Here is a 21,479-nt window from a genome sequence, read left to right on the forward strand (position 1 = left end):
TGGCACATACAGCACATCACACCATGTAATTTTATAAAAATCAAATAACTTTGCAAATCACTTCAAATATTTCCTTTCTCATTGGTTTTAATCATATTTGAAAGTAAAGGAAAAAAAAATACAAGATTAAATGAAAGCAAAATGTAATGATCTAGGACTCTTAATTCTCCTGAATGAACATTCCTAAATTTTTGGATTGTGGACCACTGTCAGACTTCAAACATAACAGGGAATCACTGTGCAGCCTTCACACCAAACTTTTAATTAAAACACTTAAATGGATGATATGATACTGCAGATCAGTATCATACCATGATTATATGTGTCTGCAGACCACAATCTGGAAACAAATACATTAAAGGATTAATTTTCCAAAAGGGAATGCTAGTCCCTGGGCTTCTTGGCATACTCATTTTATATAGTGAGATATTACACAGTATCTTTGCATGCAAAGTTCTTAAGGCCTCCATTCTATGGGGTTTTAACAGTAAAAGTGTGATATACCAGTTTAAGACAGGATTTTTAAATGAAAAATCACAAGTCAATTGCAAGATTATTAAATGAAAAAAATTACTTCTCCTGGTATCTCTCTTTCAATCTAGACTGTTGGGTTTCAGTGTTTCTTTTCCATGCAAAATGTCTGGACTTACATCCTCCTTACAATAAAGTACCCATAAAATGTGGATAATAAAGTGATTTCTAAAGATGTCCCTGAAAAGGACAACCTATGAACAGCAGAAGTTATACTTGCTTCGGGCCTGTCACTGCAGTATGTAGAATAGAAATTTGGAATTTAAGTATATATACATGTATTACTTTTAACATATATATATATATATACACAGTATAGAAAATGTTTCATGTATATATATGGGTATATAAAAGCGTTTAGAAGGAAGGAGAAAACCAGAAAGAGACTATATCCATTCTAGTGGGTTTATCTAACTAAGTTTACTGGGGAAGGGGCGTGGGGAAGAGAGAGGGAAAAGAGAGAAAGGGAGAGAGGATTGTCCTGAAGCTGGAGCGTGACAACCGTGACTGCTGTTTTCTGCCCAGGGCTCAGTGACAGCGCGGGGAGAAGAGTGGTTAATCACCGCATTCTGGGAACCGGGCAGAGAGAGAGGGAGCAACTGCTTTCCGCAACACTTCCTGCGATAAGGGAGCCAGCGCTGGCACACGGACACGGACACACGGGAGAGGCGGCTGCGCGGCGCAGCGCTTCATGCGACTGCAAACGTGACCCGCAGCCCCGCACCCCCGACACACGGACACAGGCACACTCGGCGCCTGCAGCTCCGGCCGACCGCGCTGCTGCGGCTGCCGGGAGCCGGGCGCGAAGGGGAAGCCCCGCTCGGTGCCCTCCCTGCGCGGCCCGCGGCGGGCAGCGCCCCGGGAGCCCGCCCCGTGCCCGCCGCCGGCCCTGCCCGGTGATGCTCGTTCACGACACGCACCCAGAGAACTTCAGCGCTGAACAAAGGCTGCCGGACTGACGCCGCAGCACAGCTGGGCTTCTCTTTATTTTATTTCATTTTTATTTTTAAGGGCGATTCCAAGAAAACTTTCGTCGCTCGAAGTCAGCGCGGAACCCGCCGCCCATTCTCCAAGCAGTGTTATTAAGCCTTGAAAAGACTTGCAAAGAAAGTAAACAAGGCAGGGGAGGCAGGACAGGCCAACACGTCCCGTATCGTCCAATAACTTCCCCTTACATGCCCAGTACAATGCGGGTTTGCTGATCACAGCTTTTCCACTGTACTAGAGCCAAGTACAGGCAATTACTTACACTTATGTAGACTTTTATAAGAGATAACAGTTATCTCTATTGAAAGGCACAAGCTGGGGGGGTTTTCCCTTTTTTTTTTTTTAATTATCTTTCATTACCAAATCGGTTCAAAAACACACAAAAGGGTTTCTGTGCGGGGCACTGGCTCCCCCAGCCCACCGTGGAGCCCCAGACAGAGCAGAGCAGCAGCTCCACGCTCCGCCGAGGAGCGCTTCATCCAGGCCTGGATGGAAAAGCCCTGGCAGAAACCAGCCCACCGAGCTGCCAACGCCCAGCGGAGGGTCCCCAAAGCCCCAGCCCGGCAGTTCGGGGCACCCAGCGCTGGGCTGGGCACGACGGGGCCGGGGACGGCTGCGCTGGGCCCCCGCCCGCCGCGGGGACGCGCCTCCCGGGCAGGGGCACGTCCCGTCCCGCGGCGCCCCAGCTGATCGCAGCCCACGGGGATCCAGGTAAAAGAAGCTGTGTTGGGCCCTGCTGCCCCTATCAGCCACGTCCCCCCGGTCAAGATAAAGGCAGGAGCGATCTCCGCATTTTTAATGCAAATGAGATGCAGCCCGCAGGCTCTTAGCAAATTGCCAATGCATTGGGGATGCCACTGCTCCTTAGCTTTGTTTCCACACGTGCTGAAAGTTGATGAGTGCTGCTTGTGCTTTTCTTCCCACCACCAAAGGACACAGCACAGATACACGAAGTAGGAAAACCCAAGTTCCAGTAGCACTTACAGACCAGATTGCCGCTGCCAGCATCTTTAGTTGTATCAGTACTTCTAGCAGTGCCATTTCACTGGTATTTCTTCTGAAATTCGTGTTGGCTAATCATAACCCAGAGCCAGAGTATCTCTGAGCAAAAGGAGAATATACTGCATTTATGGAGTTACCATCTCTGCATTCATATTTTAAGCAGAACTATCTGTTCCTTACACATTTCAAGGAAAGGATTTCAGCACAGAACATCTTTCTGTGTTTGTAAGCCAGGGGCATTTTACATGCTGCAAAAGTACTACATGATGGCAAATGAAAGAAGGTTCCATTGCCTTAGCATGAACTCACCACAGGTGTGCTTAAAACAGATATTAAAGACATGATTCACTGCAATAAAGACACCCCAAACAACTATTTAAAGTGATTCAAAATACAACATTTGGGGGTGGGGAGGTGATGATACAGTGCACCTACTTCTCCCCCCCCCCATCCCCAAGAAAATACAAGCTCCAATAGTAATAGCAATGACAAATAAATAATAATGATAATGGCACATATTTATACTTTATGCAGAAGTACAGCAGGGTTCTTAAGATTAGTCTCGCTTTCAGTTTCACTCAGCACTGAAGTAGTCAGCTTTGCGTTAAAGAGGTGTGGAGTGTTACTTAGGAGTTACAGAAAGTACATCGGCATGTTAAAGAAAAACAGAAAAAACAGTGTCATAACCCATACAGGGAAACGATGGCTAAAACAGAAGATAGGATTCTCACACACCACTCAACACATCTTTTCCTCCCCAAATGCACAACAGACATAGGAACAGGAGCTTCAAATACTTACTAAACTTATGCAGAGAAATAAATGGGTATCAGTTGCGTGACTGAAAAAGTGAGAGGAAAAAGAAGGAGCAAATTTTTCACGGAAGCCTTGAATCATACAAGCTGCTCATTTGCCTCATTCATGTCCTCCTCCTTTCACTGCACTTCAATGTGAAGAAGGCAGCCTAAACAATATTCATCTTAGAAATCCAAACCATTGCAGAGACCACACTGCAGCACCAGATCTGCTTCACGTGCACTGACGTACCTCCTCAACATCTGAAAGAAATTCCAGCTCCAGTCAACCCATAAGAGACATGTTGCCTGACTGTACCTTGATGGTATTGTTTATGAAGATGGTGATTTGCACACTCATAATGATTTAAGCAGCTACTTTGCATACATTACAGAGAGAACCTGAAACATGTGACCTGCTTCACAGGGCAGGATTATACCTCTGTTCTTGTTGTGTCATGTGCAACCACATTATTTAGTAGTTAAAGGCAAGCGAGCACTCTGGTATTCTATTGCCCTCACCATGTATGCAGCGCGAGAGCTTTAGCATGCCTCTGAAACCAAAGGTGAGCTTCCCAACTTCTAAAGATAGAGGGTTAAATAAATGATATAGTTGTCAAAGGGGCTCAGTCAAACTTACCACATGGTTCTGCCCACTCAGGATTATGATGTTTGCTGGCAGACTTTTTAGGACAGGAAATCTTTCACAGTGTTAATAAATTTGCAACAATGATCATATTCTTAGGGACTACTCCAATACAAACTTTCATTAGCACTCACACTAACTCTTACAAAGCACTGAGAATATATGCATGATCATCAGAAGCTAGGAATGAACAATAAAAACTTATATCTTTTTTTTTCTGATGTTGTTCTCAAGAAAAAGACAAAAACTTTTCAAAAAAATGGAAATTAACATCTGAAGAATGGCTGGACTCTGCCTGTCAGCTCCTTCACAATTTTTAGTTGTTTTTATTGATCCATACACTTCTTAGGCACAACTCCATTACTGCTTTGATAATTAAAAGATAATTAAATGCAAGACAGAGCATGTATCATGCTGGGGAATCACTTAGCAAGTGAACTGTTGTGCTGAAAAGTGGAATTCTTTCTGTCACTCATGGTGCAGTGATACACCAGTAACAGATGCCACGGGAGCTATTTTGGGGATGATCCAGTGGCTTACTGGAGCCACAGAAGACAGCAGAAAAGCATAAGGTTCAGAATTCAAGGGAAGTCTTGCCACAAGGGCCTTCACACTTTGCAAATACATAAAACAAGAGCAAATTCACACAGGTTTACATCAGCTTCAGAGCAAGCACAGCATTTCCCATATAGTATGCAATAAAAGATGTCAAAGTCTGACTTTTTTTGATTTAAGAAAGGAAGACTGGTGGGTTAAAGGGGAGGTATCTTAGCAGCACCAGGAGTGAAGGCACCAAAGCTCTGATCACAGCTTTGCCACTGGCTCACTAACACTGCAGTTATTTAGGTTCCCTGTGCCCTGGCTCACCCATCAGTACAATGGGTATAATACTTCATCCTGTCCTTAAGAGGCAATTAATGCTTGTAAACTACTCTGGGAACCTTGATTAAAATGCGCTGCAGCTTTGCGATAAGTATTCCCTCTGAAAGAGCACACAAGCTGGGTTTTGATGGTGGGAAGTACTACCTGACGGCTGCAAAAGAAAAATAATCATTCTGAATGAGATGTATGTGCCTGACCTATGCACATGTGTAGGTGGATCCCTCCTGGAGTATTTTTCTTTCTCCTTTTTTCAGTTACTATGTGTACATTGCAAAGAGAGGAGCAGTGAGAACAGATAATTATAAAGCTTTTGAAAAGCCTTGGTATTTTCACCAGAGGATCACAGTGGGCCGTCTTCAAGAATTCTGATGCAGAACTCTATGTAATTAAAAAACATAATTATTTCTAATACTCCTCAAACCCTGTTTTCATTAAGGAGAGAAGGGGAAAAAAAGACAGATCACTTTAAATATGAATGCTTTATGAATAAAGAAATTTTTTTTAAATTGATGAGCATTCATTTTCCCATACAGTCACATAAAGTCTGAGTAGTTCATGTAAAACATAATTATCAACATTTTAAACCACATTTTCCCCTTGAAAATAAATAAATAAGGACGCCAAAATCTTTTTTGTTCATTAAGAGTCAGATCCAGCAGAAAACATCTGCAGACTTCTAGACCAAGCAAGCCCTGGAAGGCCATGGTACTGGCTGCACCTCGTGCCAACCTCAAAAATTTGGCTGGTTCAGAAAGATTTAAACAAAACAAAAAAAGCCCTGCAGCTTTACATGTCTGGGAATTGTGGAACTGCGTTAGGTTTATGAATAAAGAACAGGGGTGAGAAAAAAAACAACTCCTTTTAAAAAGGAGATCCCTCTCTCCCTCCTGCCCTCCAGCACTCTGGGTGCTAGACTGGGGCTCCTCTCCCTCCCCAGGGATGTCAGCAGTTGCAGCCCAAACCGTGGGCTCCACCTACACACCCTGCTGCAGAGGGGATGGGGGCCCCAAATCTGGCACTTGCCCCCACTTGGCACATTCAGCGGGCGCCCGAGCAGCCAGCTCCCAGCCATGCTCCCAAACGTGCAGTAGCTGCCACTGGAAACCCAAAGGAACGTCCCCAGGATGGGAGCCAGCCTGAGTTGTTCAAAGGACACTGCAGAGGGGCAGGTGCAGCTCAGGGTGAAGAGTGCCACTTCACCCTATGAAGGTGGCCAGGGGACACAGTGGTCCCCCCTGCACCAGCAGCCTCTCTAGCCCCATGGAAGGACTGAGCCCTGGGAGCAGCCCAGGATTTCTGCCATGGGCTTGAAGCGGCTCCAAGGTGCAGCAGAGGGAAGGAGCCTCAGCTACCGCAGGCAACCAGCAACTCATATTTAGATTTCAGGCTACCCTGAATATGTGTACGCAAACACCACAGGGAAGATGATCGCAGTGCCAGGGCTGTTTGATGAAATAAAGGAAAAGTTTAGGATGAGGGCCCTGCTACAGCAGGTTCTTTAATTTAATGAAAATTAAAGAACTTACTGCTAGTGTAGTTGTCACATATTCAGACTTTTTATAGAAATAATAGCTTTTTCTGACTGCTTCTTCACTACATCGCTCTCTGGGAAGCCAAGAAAGCTCCCAATTATTGATGTCACACCTTATCTTCTGTTCTATTCAGAGGACCAGCCTACATTTCAGACTGACACCCAGCTCATCTTGTGCAGCTAGCCCTATGCAGGGAAAAAGACTGGGCAGGTATGAAAAGACTGAGTAACAGTACGCCCATGTGTTCTGCTTAAAGTCATCCCAGAATTTTGGTTTTGCTAGTGTTCATTTTATAGACACCTCCTCAAGAGGAACAGCAGCTGTAGTATGCTGCCTGGGTTAGCAAGATGTGATACACGCAGAGATATATACTGGATATGTATTAGGAGAGCACAGAGGGACTCTGTGCCACGACCGTGTAACTGCAGACACTCTGCAGGTGTGTATTTACAATCCTATTTATATAGTGCTGAAAGTGGACTACATTAATATACAGTGTGCATGATTCATCGTCATTAGTTCTGCCTTCCAATAATGTGGACCCTAAGATAAATAATATCACTAGAGCCTCTCCCATATAATAAATAGACTTGTTAGTTTAGTTATAGACACAAAATTTCCAACTGCAATCAGAGAATCTTTTTAAATTAATAAAAGTTCTTGAAGTGAAACCTTTGTTTAAGTTGAAATGAGCCAGCTGACATAAAAAAACCAAGAGGAGCCAAGACTTGTCTTTAAAATTAAGAACAAATTTGGTATCTTAAATAAATAGTATTATTCTAAACATGCACTAAAATAAATCATGTATTTTAACAAGAGTAGATACAAAATATCGTCATATTTATCATCAGAGCTTTATATACCTGTTGGATTACTCCTTTCAAAGCCTTAAGAAATGTACCAGTGTCTTTGAATTAAAATACACTTTCTTTATGCTAAATCTGTGAAAGTTCTCCTGTGGGAAACACCGAACTCTACATTAATTTTTTTTTTTTATTTAAAAAAAAAAAAAAGCTCACACAGCCTCAGAAAAAAATAACCAAGTGGCAAAAATCCCAACTTTGTCCATTCAGCCTTTGATTCTCTCTTTGCCTTAATAAAATTGTTGACAGAAATTAAACTAATCTTTGCAGTAACTTTTTCATCTTTCTTTAAAACTGAGGAGTTTAACTCGTTGCAGTTCCATCAATCCTGACGTGCAGCTCACTATAAAGATGAGATCCTCATCCTTTTTTTGTCCATGTCTAACATTTAAGGAGAAAAAAAAAATTAAAAAATAGAATCCATTTGAACTCTAGATTTTGGCTACAAAACATCTCAGTAAGACACCAAGATAATGTCACTCACAAATCAAAACAGTAGCAGTAGTACCATCCGTAAACTCAGAATTAAAGAGCCAGCATTTTATATACAACTGTAAAAAGTATTTTTAAAACACTTTTTAAAAAACATTTCGCTCATTCTATAGCATGGGCAGTGAAGGCTATAAATAACTGGATCAGTAACTAAATTCACCATATACTAGAATGACTCCTGAGGTAACTCAGTAAAAGCTGAAGAGCTTGCTGCTAGTATTTAATGGGATAGCCCAACTCCAAAGTCAGAAAGAGCAAAATATCTCCCTTTCATTACAAGAGTAGGGAGGGAAGCTTTAAAAGGTACACAATTAGTTAGCTTTGCAGTGATTAATTCAACAACTGCAAAGCCAAAAACAACTTTAGGCACTTAACCATGAAGCTGTCAGGTCTCTATGCTTGACGATAAAGCGTCTACAAAAGTAAACATTAACTTCTGTGTTTTTTCTATGTGCATATTCCATCATGAGAACATGATAACCAAAAAATTACTAGGCAAGCTCAGCAGAGGCTTCCTGTACATTATTACTCCTAACAAAGAAGTAAGATGTGCTCAGGTTCCCTTCCTTTTCCTTACTGCCAGCTCTAGTAAGACAGTTCATACTGTTCCCTAAAACCTGACAGAAGGGTTTGAAAATCAGATTGAAAATCCCTTCTCCAAGGAGGCAATGAGTTCATTGCAACAAAGGAGCTTTAAGGATGAGGGGAGCCCTACACTAACCACATTCTATCCATATCAAGGCAAAAGCAGGCAGCAGCTCTTCCTCAGACCAACTCTCCAAGGAAGCCAAATGAAAGCTCTGCACAAGTAAGGAATGCAAAAGTGTAAACTTTATCATCTCTTTTAAATAAACTCCAAAATTGAATAACTATCAAACAAATTGAAAAAGACCAGGAAGGCGACAAATTAAAAGAACAAATCAACATATTTCTCTGACCTGCAAATATTTAATTCAAGCACATTCTTTTTCCAAACAAGATGCCTGTGAGTGTTTTGATGGCTGCTCATAATCAAATGTGTCACTCGCAAAATTACAGTGTTCGAGAAGGGTACTGGGCAACCAAAAATGGTTTTTGCTAGAAGTATGTCACAAGCACGTCTTTTAGTTACCTCAGAATTGCACACAACTTCGCTTCATTCCTTTGCACTGGCTGCACGCGGGTTGCTTCACAGAAATATAACTGCAGTAATCTGCTTGACAGTAAACAGTAATCAGTAAACACTATTTATTGAGCAGATACGTATCCCTGCTACTCCTTCAGTTTACCTATCCTCCGTCTGTCTTCCACTCTCGATTCCCTTGCTCTCAGAAATTTTAGGGGGGGAAATAAATAAATACAGGTAGTGAAACAGTGAAATCCCATAGCTGGCAAGGTTTTCCTCTCTGAATGGACAAATTCTTAACTCCATGCAGCTCCAGACATTGAAGGATTAGATCCTAACCAGGGAAAACACAGGAAAATGGTAATAAATATTGCATGGTAATCCACAGGAACTTTGGTCCCAATGTGATTTTTCTACAGTCCTACGAAAAAACAGCATTACAACATCCATAATCTCAGCTCGTATATCAGAGCACTCTCTCCATTCTCCTTGCCCTTTCTTCTTTCTTGTAGTGTATTTTGTAAGAAAATGTACTTTTTCTGCAAAAGTGAAGTCAACGCTGTCCCATTCCAGACTGAAAGCAGCACAGCAACTCTGTGAAAACTACCACAGACCATCACACTGCACAGATACAGGTGAGGAGTGAAGGGTTTATAGCAGCATTACTCTGGTAGGGACTAATCTGAAATTCCTTCTGACAAAAGAAGTCACAATTTGCTGGAGAGAAAAAATAAATGAATTGTATTCATGTGCAGTAAGAGCACTTCATGTCATAGTGGATTTTTCAATATCTTAGTTCTCTTTGTATTCAGGCATATGTCTTTTTGGCAATAAATTCTGAAGACCCAAGAAGGTAAAACTTGCCTAACCATAAGTCTCATTCACCCGATTAAAATAAATTCCACAGCTGCTGTTTCTTTCTCCTGCAACTATTTTTTAAGCTCCTTCCCATTGACAACTAGCCACTGCCATACACCGCTATAGATACAAAAATCTTTTAAAATATCAGCTTTTCAGATGCTTAATTTTGTCCTGTTCAGGTAAAATGTTTTGCCGCATAAAGTTCAGTAGAGCTGCCAGGTCATCTTTCTTAGTAAAGATTTTCACATGCACAAATGAAAATTGAGGAACGACTGAAGAAAAAAAAACCCTAGACAAACGATTTTAAATGTTTCTTAGATAATGCAGCACCACAACAAATCTCCAAGGAAAGTTAAGCTGAAACTGCCATGAACACCAAATAAATCTGCACCACTGGGATATTTAAGGTCCAATAAATCTTACTTTCCAGTGTTTTAAAACTCCAGAAGATAGTTTTGCGGCTCTAGACTCTGTCTGCCTACAAGCTATCAACTCAGACCTGCCATTTGTGAGAAATATTTTCAGAATATACTCATGTTTGTTGAACAACCAATTTATGAAAACTTTTATTAAAAAAAAAAAAAGAACAAACCACAAACACACATATACATGCATAAAAACCAACCAAACAAGTTACTTTCTTATGTTTGTAGGAAAATGCTCAAGAAAGTTGGTCAAAAATGCCCATATTTCCAATTCAAATTATTATTAATTTTTTTAAGTATCTTTTGTTGCAGTTAAAAATATAAAGCCAACAACTAATTGTAAAAAAATAAAATGCAAAGCCACAAAATTCCTCACAGAAGAGCCAAGGGTTAACACCAACCTAAGAAATCACACATTGTGCAATTTATTTGATATTGTTAAAAATACTAACTGCTGGAAAAAAAAAAAATCAGATGTTATAAAAAAAAATTTTATTACTATGCTGCAACTGTCTGCAATTTGGTTATACCAAAAGCACATTTTGTGGATTACGAAAGTCACTGCTTCCCTTGGCCTGACAAAAACACCCTGATGGCATGACACGCAACCTTGTGAAGGCATTAGAGCCTGCTTCCATAGAAAGGCACCTGTCATACCAGACCTTCAGTCCCTGTTTCTACACTGCTGTCCTTCACTGCCATCCCTACAAGCCTTTCAGTGGGAAGTTGGTGAGGACAAGATAAAAGCATGCCCGAAAAGCCAGTGAGAGGCAGCAGGGCTCATAAGCAGGTGCACTTCCTAAACCTACTTTTACTTTTCATTCCCCTTTGGGAAATGAACTGTTTTCCAATCATAATAATCACTTTTAAAGGTGGCAGACCAACTGTGGTCTTGCTGAAGGGCAGCTTCATGCAGTGAAATACTCCTTTGACCATCCTCAGTGGGGCAACAGAAAAGCAAGGCGGTGCCTTACAAAATATTGTTACTGTGTCCTTGGTCCAGTGAACTGCTGTAAAGTTTCAAACTCTAGTAAGTGTAACATGAAGTCCCAAAAATCACAGTTCCCTCTCGGCAAGCTGCAAGAGAATTAGAGGCTGCCCAATGCGGACTGGATCTTACTCTAGAAGAAGCTACAAGAAGTTTTGTCCCTTCCAAGTACAGGAGCAGATCAGAGTCATAATCAGAGGGATTAATCAATCTTTGGCAGTATCTAAGTTCCTGACAGGTTGACAAACAAAGTAGGTTAGATTCACTTTTCCAAAAATCATTTGTCAAAAAAAAAAAAAAAAAAAAACCCACCCAAAAAAAAAAAAAAAAAAAAAAAAAACCCATCCTAAACTTTGTGAATCACAGAAAAAAAACCCAAAAAACCTTTGTTTTTCTACTAGCAAACCTTGTGTCACAAACAACTGAAAGGCAGTGATGCAAAATGGATTCTTGCCTAGATTAGTAAATTTTTCCAGGAGTTGTAATATCCTGCATTTGATGACATCATGAAACTAGCAAGTAAAAGTTGGTTTTCAATTTGTTCTACTTTTCCTTCATTAGTGTCTGTGTCAGAAACAGAATAAGAACCCTCATTAAGTCACATTAAATTCTTTAAACTCATTAAGGGCTCAGAGAAAGAACAATACAAACACTGGTGTTTTTGTAAAAAAATTATGCAACACAGATGGACTTCCATGTCCATGTATTTTTAGAATGGATGTATGTGTGCAGGGCAGCCGAAGAGAGCGATTTGCACGAGGGAGAAACAGAGTAACAGAGGCAGAGCATACCTTACATATGACAGAATGACACCTAGATAGAAATGAATTATGCACCATCACTTCTGACCTGATATTGATGAGGCACTTTGTATCCTGAGTTCTGGCAGAGCTGGAGTCAGTGCCGTACCCCACACAACTTTTTAACTAACAATTCTTTGCGACTTTCTACAGGGAAAAGACAACCTTGAGGGCCACACAGCCAGCAGCAATCAAGTGGCAATCAAACTTTTTGTCCACGGACTACTTTGATTGCAGCTGCTGTAGCCTAACACACTATCTGATTTCAGCTGAAGACACATTTACTAGCCATGCATATGGACTTACACGTAAGGTACAGGTGTGTGCAGAGTTTCAACAGTCTTGGAGAATATCTCTGGGTGTGCAAAGGGTGGGTATTTGTTAGAAGATTTATTGTAGCTGAATGAGTCAGACATACGCTGTTGATAACTTCTGATCTTACCCCCCATAAGACTGGAAATATGAGCTCAATGCCACAAAATTATTTACATTCCTACACTGTGCTCAAACAACTATTACAGGATTAATTTAATCCATTACATTATTTTTTTTTGTCATGATAGACGTAACATGCAAATAAGAACGCAGTTCTAAAGAAAACTCCAGATCTGAGGAACGTAAAAGGAGACTAATTGGATGGCATAAATTTCAGATGTCTGTAGCAGGCCACAGAAAGAAAGCAGTATATACAGTAGAATGGAGACATGAGTTAATGTTTCCTTCTTCCTACCACTGTAACAGCTGAAATGAGAGGTGGGAATTTTACTGAGGGCCCCCAGATTTCAGCCTCCAGAGCTGGGTGCCCAGGCGGTATGGGCAGGCAGCTCTCCTCTCCCATTGCTCCAGCAGAGGCAGATACTGTTTACCTGCAAGGCACATGGTAAGGCTAATCTATTTTCACAAGCTTTTCCCTCAGGTATTTGGGGCAAGGTTTAGTTTATTAATTGTGTGTGTGCATGTGTGTCCATATCTATTTGTGCAGGAGGAAAAGGCTCAGCAATGATCAATGTGTATTGCATTTTTGGTTTGTACTCTGTAACTGCAGCTGGCCAACGTCTGCTGAGTGTATTTAACACACCTAACACTGAGAACTCTAAATAGAAAAGCAAACTATGTTCAAGTGAGGAAAGTGGAGTTATCTTTCTTTCATTAACTGAATTCATGAAGCAAAGTTTCACCTGCATAATAAGTTTTTATGTTCCACATCTCACAGCTTCTGCCTGAAGAGTGGTGTGTGAGAAAGTCAAGAAGACTCATATGTTGGAAAACCTTCACCTCCAAAGAAAATTACTTTATCCTAACTCATTTAACTTTCATTAAACCACATCTGAATATAGGAATTTTAGGCAATACTTAACTTCAGTATCTACTTCAAACGTTTTTAGGTAAGTTGGATTTTGTTTTTTAAAATAGTCCCTGTAATGTCACTGGGATATCCAAAACCAGTCTGCAAGATATTGGGCTGCGCAGACCATGCCTTCTTTTCCCCCTCTTTTTAATTAACTACCAGCAAATATTCTCTTGTGCCTTTTTTTTTTTTTTTTTTTTTTGTGAATCACCAACCTGTATGTTTAATTTTTTAAGTTTCAGTATGTACTTCAGACTGCAGACTTAAGTAGGTCAGGAATACCCCAAAGAATACACACTTGAAGGCTACAGATAGCAGAACACACCATTTACGGCTTTGTATATACACATACATATACATTCTATATAATATAGGTAGATAGATTCAATGATTTAAACACACTACATCTATACTGCGTGTCTCAAGAACATTCAGATATTTACACTGTTAGATCACCACTCATTTTAGACCCACTCTAGTGCCAGCTGCCAACAAAAGGTATACAAATCAAAATATGTTACCTTTGTTCAAACAATACTGCTGTTCATTATATAATAGAAACTGTCACACTTAATCTCCCAGGAACCAAGAACTGGTACATTCTTGGATCAGAGGTGGCTTGAAATGGTTTGAGGCAAAACTGAAGTACACTATTTAAGTAAATCTTGCTGAGAAACATTAACTGCATTGATGATTTTTAGCATCATCTTTTATGGGCATTTTTCCCCACATCTATTAGTAAACTAAAAATGCTGGAATAGTTTCAAAATACAGAGAGATGAACACACTAGCTATTTTTCTGTAACACTTTACAGTATCAAATTATATATTCCCTCTTGGGTTGTCAGCCTTGCTAAGTGCAATGGGGGATCTGAAAAGGATGCTTGAGAATAGACACCACAAAGGAGTAAAATGTGCCTATAAAAATTACACGTTGACTTTGAAAATACACCAAAACCTAATTTTTCCTTGAGCGCTCTCAGTATTGTCCAAGTATCCCAATGCCTCCTGTGGGTACTACAGGCTGTGATTTTCATTTTCCATTAAGAGATGAAAAAATTGCTACAAGCAGCATTCAAAAATATGTCTATGGCATGATATAGAGCAATACAGAAAAAATGGTAAAAATGCCTTAAACTCTTCAGAGCTGGACCCTTTTAAAACAATGTTTCAACCTGGGAAGTTGATAACTTAAAAATTCGTACACTTCACTTATTGAGGAAAATCTCTTTTACAGCATTACTACTCCAGGACTTCTTCAGATTTTTAAGTATTTTACAATTTCATCTCAAACAACATGGATTAGACAGTATTCATCAGGCAGACACAATCTTACTTACAGACAGACACAGACACACACAACTCTGCAGAGGCCAACCCCGCAGCTTTTACTGAATTCAAAAGTCCCCCTGACGACAGTGAGTATTTTTCAAGAATGAGAACTGCAGTATCAGGCCCCAAAAGTGCTTATGAAGATGAGATGTTACTTCAACAGATTGAATGTTAGATTAAATATAAAGATTGAGGCAAGACAAGTCTGGGGTTTAAACCCTAGGGAGGATTGACATTTAAAGTGTTGCCACTGAATTATAGCTCTCCACACTGGGTGGGGTAACCTCCTACTGGGTGGAGTGTCTCCCCTAAAGGAAGGGAAAACTGGCACAAGCCAACTCAGTCTTTGAACGATTTTCCTACTTGCCAACTTATGAAGTCGTCCTGACGTCAACTTCGTCAAGGAAGTCTATTGCCCAACTCCATTTTTTACTGTAGAAAGTTTGCTTGTGCTCAAAACCCCAGCAGATGTAGAAAAGAAATCAAGGAAAAGAGACAGAAAACCCTGAACAAAATAAAGAAATGAGGAAAAAATATGATGACTGTATTTTACGCTTATTTTTAAAAATCCTTTTGTTGGATTTTCTTGTTTCTAATATCAAATTAATATAAATACATACAGATTACTCGAAACTATTACTAAATATATGTTAAAATCTCGTTCAGCTTTAAGACATGGGGTGGAGAACACACAGAAAGTGGACACTCTGAAAGATAAGATCTCTTATGTGTTCTGCAATGGCTAGTTAGTATCTTCCTAAGCAGAGTCAGCAACAGGTGTAAAACACACTCATACTAGGAAAATCATATTCATTGAACAGCCACCAAAGGTATATTTAACATATTATTTCTCTCTGAATCAAAAGAAATTTTTTCTCTAAAAGAAGAAGTCAGGTGATGGACAAGGCAGAAGGAATGCTGGGGGGGAATAAAATTCAAACAAAACAAAACAAAAAAAAAAGAAAAAAAACCCAAAAATAAAAGGATAAAACATCTCAAAGTGTCCATGGGGGGGGGGGGGGGGGAAAAAAAACTTGAAAAGGTTTCGGGGGGGGGGGTGGGGAAGTAAAAATCAGAAAACAGTTTAAGTTACCGTAACCTGAAATGCACCAGCCATCACAAAGAGCAATTGGAGAAATCCAGCAGAGCTCAGCAGGAAAGATTTTTAATAACAGATTGAAAAACAAGAATAAAAATAACTGCATCAACAGGGCCTTTCTTCCTCAGGCCACAAGCCCGTTTTTACTTGATATTTAAAAAAAAATGCAGTTTGGCCACTAAAACCAATCCAGAACATTATTAAAAGTTAAAAGCTACCAATTACTTCTGTCTGTTCTTTTAAAGCAAAGTTTGGCATTACGTCAGTTGGTTTAAAGAAAACAAGAGAGAGAGAAAGAAGGAGAGAAAGTTTCCTGCTTGTATAAATTAAACCACCAGGGAAGGTGTCTAGCCACTTGTAAAGCATTTATTACAGGTTTTTAAAGGGCTAGTAACAATTTAAAAATTAAATATTTGAAAATAAATCTAAAGGAAAAGAGAAAAGATGATCTGAACCTGGAAAGAAAGCAGACTTATGAGAAATTAGACATGCATCAAGTGAAGCTAAGAAAGTAAAAATTACTATTAGGACTAAATTTTGCAATTCAAAATAATTCTATTTTCAAGGCAGAAAGTCTTATTGTAGCTGCTGTACTCACACATCCCTTACAAGACGGAAAAGTTCCACCGAACTTTATGGGATGGAACCAAGTGGGTTCTGCAGAAACGTCCTACGGAAGCGCCACCCGTGGCAGCGACGCAATTTTATGAAGCACATTTTCTTTCGATGGCTTTACTAAATCCACATACAGAGATCCCCAGCAGGAATAAGATTCCTTAGTTAATGCAGCAGGACCATATTAAAAATCACTGATAGAATGACTGGCAAGTTCTGTTAAATTTTAGATGTATTTTTCACTGGTGGTGTTGTTATAAAATTTTAAAGAACGACTTTAAAGGTACTAGAAAATAAGAATCTGATAGCACAGAACATGAATAAAACATAATGGCTATAAGTTTCTTACACACAGCTGTGCCAGTTCACCTAAATCATAGTCTTCTAAACCCCGTGATGCCAAATCAGAGGCTCCTCTGACTCCAGACGACACGTCAAGTGGAATGGTGTTCGGTTGTGCAACGCTTTTGGTGTGTGACAAAATGTCCACTGGGGATTTAAATCGAGACTAGGGGAGCTATCCTCCCATTGCTCCGTGTTTCATTTAAGCCTGGGTCTGCATGACAAGAAGTCAGAGTAATATGCCAGCACTTTCCTCCCCTGCCTGTGCTCCTCTGCCCCAGCAGCGTTTCTTGCGTTCTGGGCACATGTACAACTGGCAAAGGAGCTGCATTCTGGAAGGCCCTTTATTGATTAGGTGCAAAATAACATCAAGGAGTGAATAATAAGCATAATTTGAAAAATGTAGTTGCATGTCTTGCCCTTGTAAACATTTACTATTTAATGGTGTAATTGTACTTTAATCCTTCACATCATCTAATATAACTCTTTGTGCTTTTCTTTTAATTAGCAACATACAGTCCAAAAAAAGCAACTCCCAGAAAGTTTGTACGTACCATAAAAAGTGAAGCACAAATAGTTTTAAAATTATCAAATATTCTCTCTTTGGATGCAAGCTTATCTTTTAAAGTCAAAAGAGAACTTCACTGGCACAGGGCAGGAAAAAGAACTCCATAATTCATGACAATACCAAGAAAAAAGTTCTTCTCCAGAAGGACTGGAAAGGGCACTTTTATTTATCTTCTGGACAGACAAAAATAATAGAACCTCGACCAGATATGCTGTAATTAATGCATCCAAAGGTCAACAGCCAATGGTATTTATACAATAAATGGGTGCAGACTACGCTGGTTATAGTATTAATCACCAGTATTTGAAAATAGCATTGTTTTCTTACTAGGTAAGGACTTGAGAAAGTTTCAGAAGCAAAAAAGAAACCCTTTTTTTTTTTTTTTTTTTCTCGTACCTGCCTGCTGTTCTTTTTAACCAATTGTTTTTTCACTCACGAGGTATAATATTTGGGACAAATATATCCAAGTTTACAGTTGCCCAGGACTGCCAAAAACAGACTCAGACTACCTCACTAGTTGTGTTGAGGAAACTAAATTAAGTAAGGGCAAACACCAACTGGAAAGTTGTCAGTTTACTGAATGAATGGCTTCATTTTACACACCAGTTAGAATATCTTAATCAGAATATATTTCTGTTCAAGGCCAATACCTTCACTACCAGGTGGCAGTTTATTCTACTTGAAACTGTATTAAAAATGTAATTCATTTCCACTATACTTTCACCTAACAAAAAGGGTTGTCAGATTCCCAGCCTATCATGTTCAAAAATATTTAATCATAAACTTTCTCACAATGTTATATTTGGTGTTACCCACAAACCTTTATTAAAGCGATACTGCCAGTGTGGCTTCAGTTAAGATCTGAGAATGTTTCTATTAAGATTATTACATTAAAATATTGTAAAGAGTTTGTAAGAAACATAAATATTCATGCACATACAGCCCCCCCAGCCTCAGAAGGAAAGTTCCACATAAAAAGAAAAATTTAAATACGTACCAAAAGTTGTCTGGTTGTAATTACATTTTGGGTTTTTTCCTAAATGTCTCTGCTAATTTTTTAACTCTTTCACACTGTAATGTAAAATAGTTTTATTTCAAAGCAACTGCCTGATAAAGTGCTAAAAGAGGTAATTCGCATGAACAGTAAGTAATTAGTCATTGTTTGCAAAATGCTTTGAAAATACAAAACGCAACGTGTCAACTAGCATTAAGATATAATATGATAGGAATACACAGATTTGACAAGAAACAATTGCATGTCACAGACACTCCAGTCCACAGACAAGAATTAGTACTTCGCTGTTATAAATGCAGTATCACGATATGTGGATAAGAGCATTCTTTACACTCAGCCAGAGCATGCATGATAATAGTGCGCACCATGAAAGTTTACTACAAATGCTAGAGAAGACATTATAGAAAATAATCTTGCTAGGGATTCATCATATGTTACTGAATTTACTCTCACTGATAAAAATGTAAGTCAACCCATAAAGCTACCATATAAATTATACTCAAAATGTATTAAAAACATGAAAGGATAACCTGGCTGCATCGCGTTTGATGCCCAAACAAGTCTCAGATCTGTGAAGTTGTCATTTACATTCTTTTCCTTTATTAACAGTGCTATGAAATAAAAAAAAAAAAAAAAAAAAAAAAAAAAAAAAAAAAAAAAAAAAAAGCCATACTCTCACAAGCAAAGACTGCTCAGTGTTATTTGGAGTCTTTTAGAGGATCACAGGCAATACATGTAAACTTAAAAGCTGATGCAACTTTGCCCTTTACTTACTTTGTTGTGACTATGTATATGCAAAGTTTAAAACAGAGAAAGTTATATGCAACCAAAAAAAAAAAAAAAGCTATAATCAGACAGAACAGGGTGGATTAGGAACTGACTGCTTTCTCATGTCTAATCTCCCTTGATTTTAAAAAGGTGAAGCAGACTTCTGTTGTTATAGTCTGAGGATAAACTTTTATACAGGCACTGATGCACTACTGAACTTCAGAATCACTGATTCTTTGTGGCAAACCTCAGGCAGGTATACATTATTCAAGAGGAAAAAAGAAAAATACTTTTTTTTCCCCTTTACAGAGAAAGGTTCCACTTGTTTGGTTTGACCATATTATTAACAGACTTTCATTCAGTGGTTAAAATAGAAAAAAAAAATCTTTCAAAGTGTTGATATCATTTCCAGACAGTCTTGTCAGCATCACAATTTACAGGAAATAGTTGATGTTCTCACACAAACCGTGTGTTTACTCATAGACCTAGAGTACTTGAAAAAAAAAAAAAAAAAACAACCTTCACTCTTTTGAAGGTTTTTTTTTTTTTTCAAATGTCACTCAAGTGGAATATCTGAGAGAGCTGTCTAACCTAACACACAGATTGTGAACATGAGGCAAACACAGACTGCAGTTCAAAAGACTACTGTAACTTTTATACTCATTTTGTCCACGTCAGGAACTGGCTCTTACCACTACTTTCCTTTGCTGCCCCTTGCATTTTTAATTCTGGAAGTCTTCTCTAGATGTTCAACTCTTACTAAAACCAACAGGAAAGTAACATGATGCCACCAATATCCACAGGATTCGGTTGCCATAGTTGAAGACAGCCCGAATGACAAAAAAGTTTGATGGTTCCTTGAGAGACTTTACTGAACTCAATTAAATATAACCTGATATGCATTAAATTATTGTCTCTTTCCATCAACATTTAAAATGGGCTGCATAGTGTAAGAGCAGCTTGCATTTTCCTTACTAGACAATCTTTCCCCCTCGGAAGGGACTTGTAGCCTTGGTTCCCTAAGGGTGCTGGGGTGACCCGGCTCCTGCTCTGCCAGGCAAGGTGCTCGCACTGGCGGAGAAGAAGTGATGGAGAGGAGACGTCTCTCCAGCTTATCACTTAGTTAGCTTAGCTCAGTCAGTGCACCGGAGAAGTTTGCCATTTGCAGACAGAAAACAAAACCGGTCGTGGAAAAAAAAAAGATAAAGGAGACTAGCGGGCCCCACTAGAACCCGCGTAGGAGTGCCGGGGTGTCTGAGCGCCGTGATTTGCAGCAGGGAGGCAGATAAACAAAGCCCCCGAAATGTCAAGCCCCCTCAGGGAGCCTCTCATGTCCCAGGGCAGTGCGCAGCGGCCGCAGTCCCCGGGCCAGACTCTGCGCGGCCCCGGACCCAGGATCGCCCACCCCAGCCCCGGCCGCGGAGCGCCCACCGCAGCGCAGTCCCTCCAGCCCCGGCCTCGCCTCCATTCATTCCTCCCTTCGGAAAGCCACACGCGGGTGGCTGCAGCGGGGGCAGCCCCCACCGCAGCCCCCGGGCCGGGGGGCGGGGAGGTGAGACGCTCCACGAAGTTGCGGCAGGCAGGGAGAGCCGGGCGCGGGGACGCAGCGCTGGCAGTGGGGCTTCGCCTTTAAGAGGGAAAAGTTTTACGTCTCTCTGCCTCTGATTTAAAAAAAAAAAAAAAAAAAAAAAAAAAAAAAAAAAAAAAAAAAAAAAAACAAAAAAAAAAAAAAAAAAAAAAAAAAAATCACCACCACCACTATGTCTCCTGTTACCCCGGTGTGACCGGGAGGGATCCCAAGTCCTTCTCCCGGAGCAGCACCGCTCCGCACTCGGCCTCTACCGGTGCGTCCCAGGGAAAGGAGAGGAAAAATAGGAAGGGAAAAAAATTTAAAAGGGAATAAAAAGGAATTAAAAAAAAAAAGAAAAAAGTTTTTCCCAAACTTACTACTCTTCATGATGGTGTCTCTGTGCCCCGTTTGTCATGATCCCCATTAAAACTTCCAGCAGCGGCAGGAGCGGCAGGACTGTGCGACTGCAGCCCATCGGATGCGAACCCTCTGTGCTCGTCTTCTACTTCCACCCCCCGCGTCTCCCTTCCCCTCCCCCCGAGCGCCCCGGTGCCGGGGAACCGGCGGCCGCGGAGATAAGGCGCGGAGCGGCGCGGAGGGGAGGGCAGAGCAGAGCCGCACCAGCCCGCGGCCGCCGCCGCTCCCCTCCCCGCCTCCGCGCCGGGGGGCTGCTCCCCCTGCCCGCCGCCGCCGCTGAACTTGACCCTCCCGACTCCAGCGGGGCTACCGCCGTTTTGAAGTCGCCAATTTCCAGCCATCACACATGGCTTTGACCCTCCGGCGGGGGGAATGGGGGGCGCAGGGAGTGGGGGGGATGCACCGAGAGAAGCCTGTGAAATCCGAGCAGCCCCCGTTGCCTGGGATTATGCCCACCCAGCCGCCGCTTTTGTTGTTGTTGTTGTTGTTGTTGTTTT

At 40.7% G+C, this 21,479-nt stretch overlaps 1 protein-coding gene across 5 annotated transcripts in view; it reads right to left on the minus strand.

Moving 5' to 3' along the window:
* TRPS1 (transcriptional repressor GATA binding 1) overlaps positions 1–21,479 on the minus strand; it is a 213,788-nt gene that overhangs the window by 192,139 nt on the left and 170 nt on the right. The window contains exon 1 of one of the 5 annotated variants that reach the window (XM_041407542.1): positions 20,943–21,068. The exons of the other annotated variants lie outside the window; for them this stretch is intronic. The gene's annotated coding sequence lies outside the window, so the exon portion shown is untranslated. Of the gene's footprint in view, positions 1–20,942; positions 21,069–21,479 lie in introns of those variants that run through there. 5 annotated transcript variants of the gene reach the window in all.

This window comes from Onychostruthus taczanowskii, unplaced genomic scaffold (assembly GCF_017590055.1).
Source record: "Onychostruthus taczanowskii isolate IOZ18803 unplaced genomic scaffold, ASM1759005v1 scaffold27, whole genome shotgun sequence".
Classification (NCBI taxonomy): Eukaryota; Metazoa; Chordata; class Aves; order Passeriformes; family Passeridae; genus Onychostruthus; species Onychostruthus taczanowskii.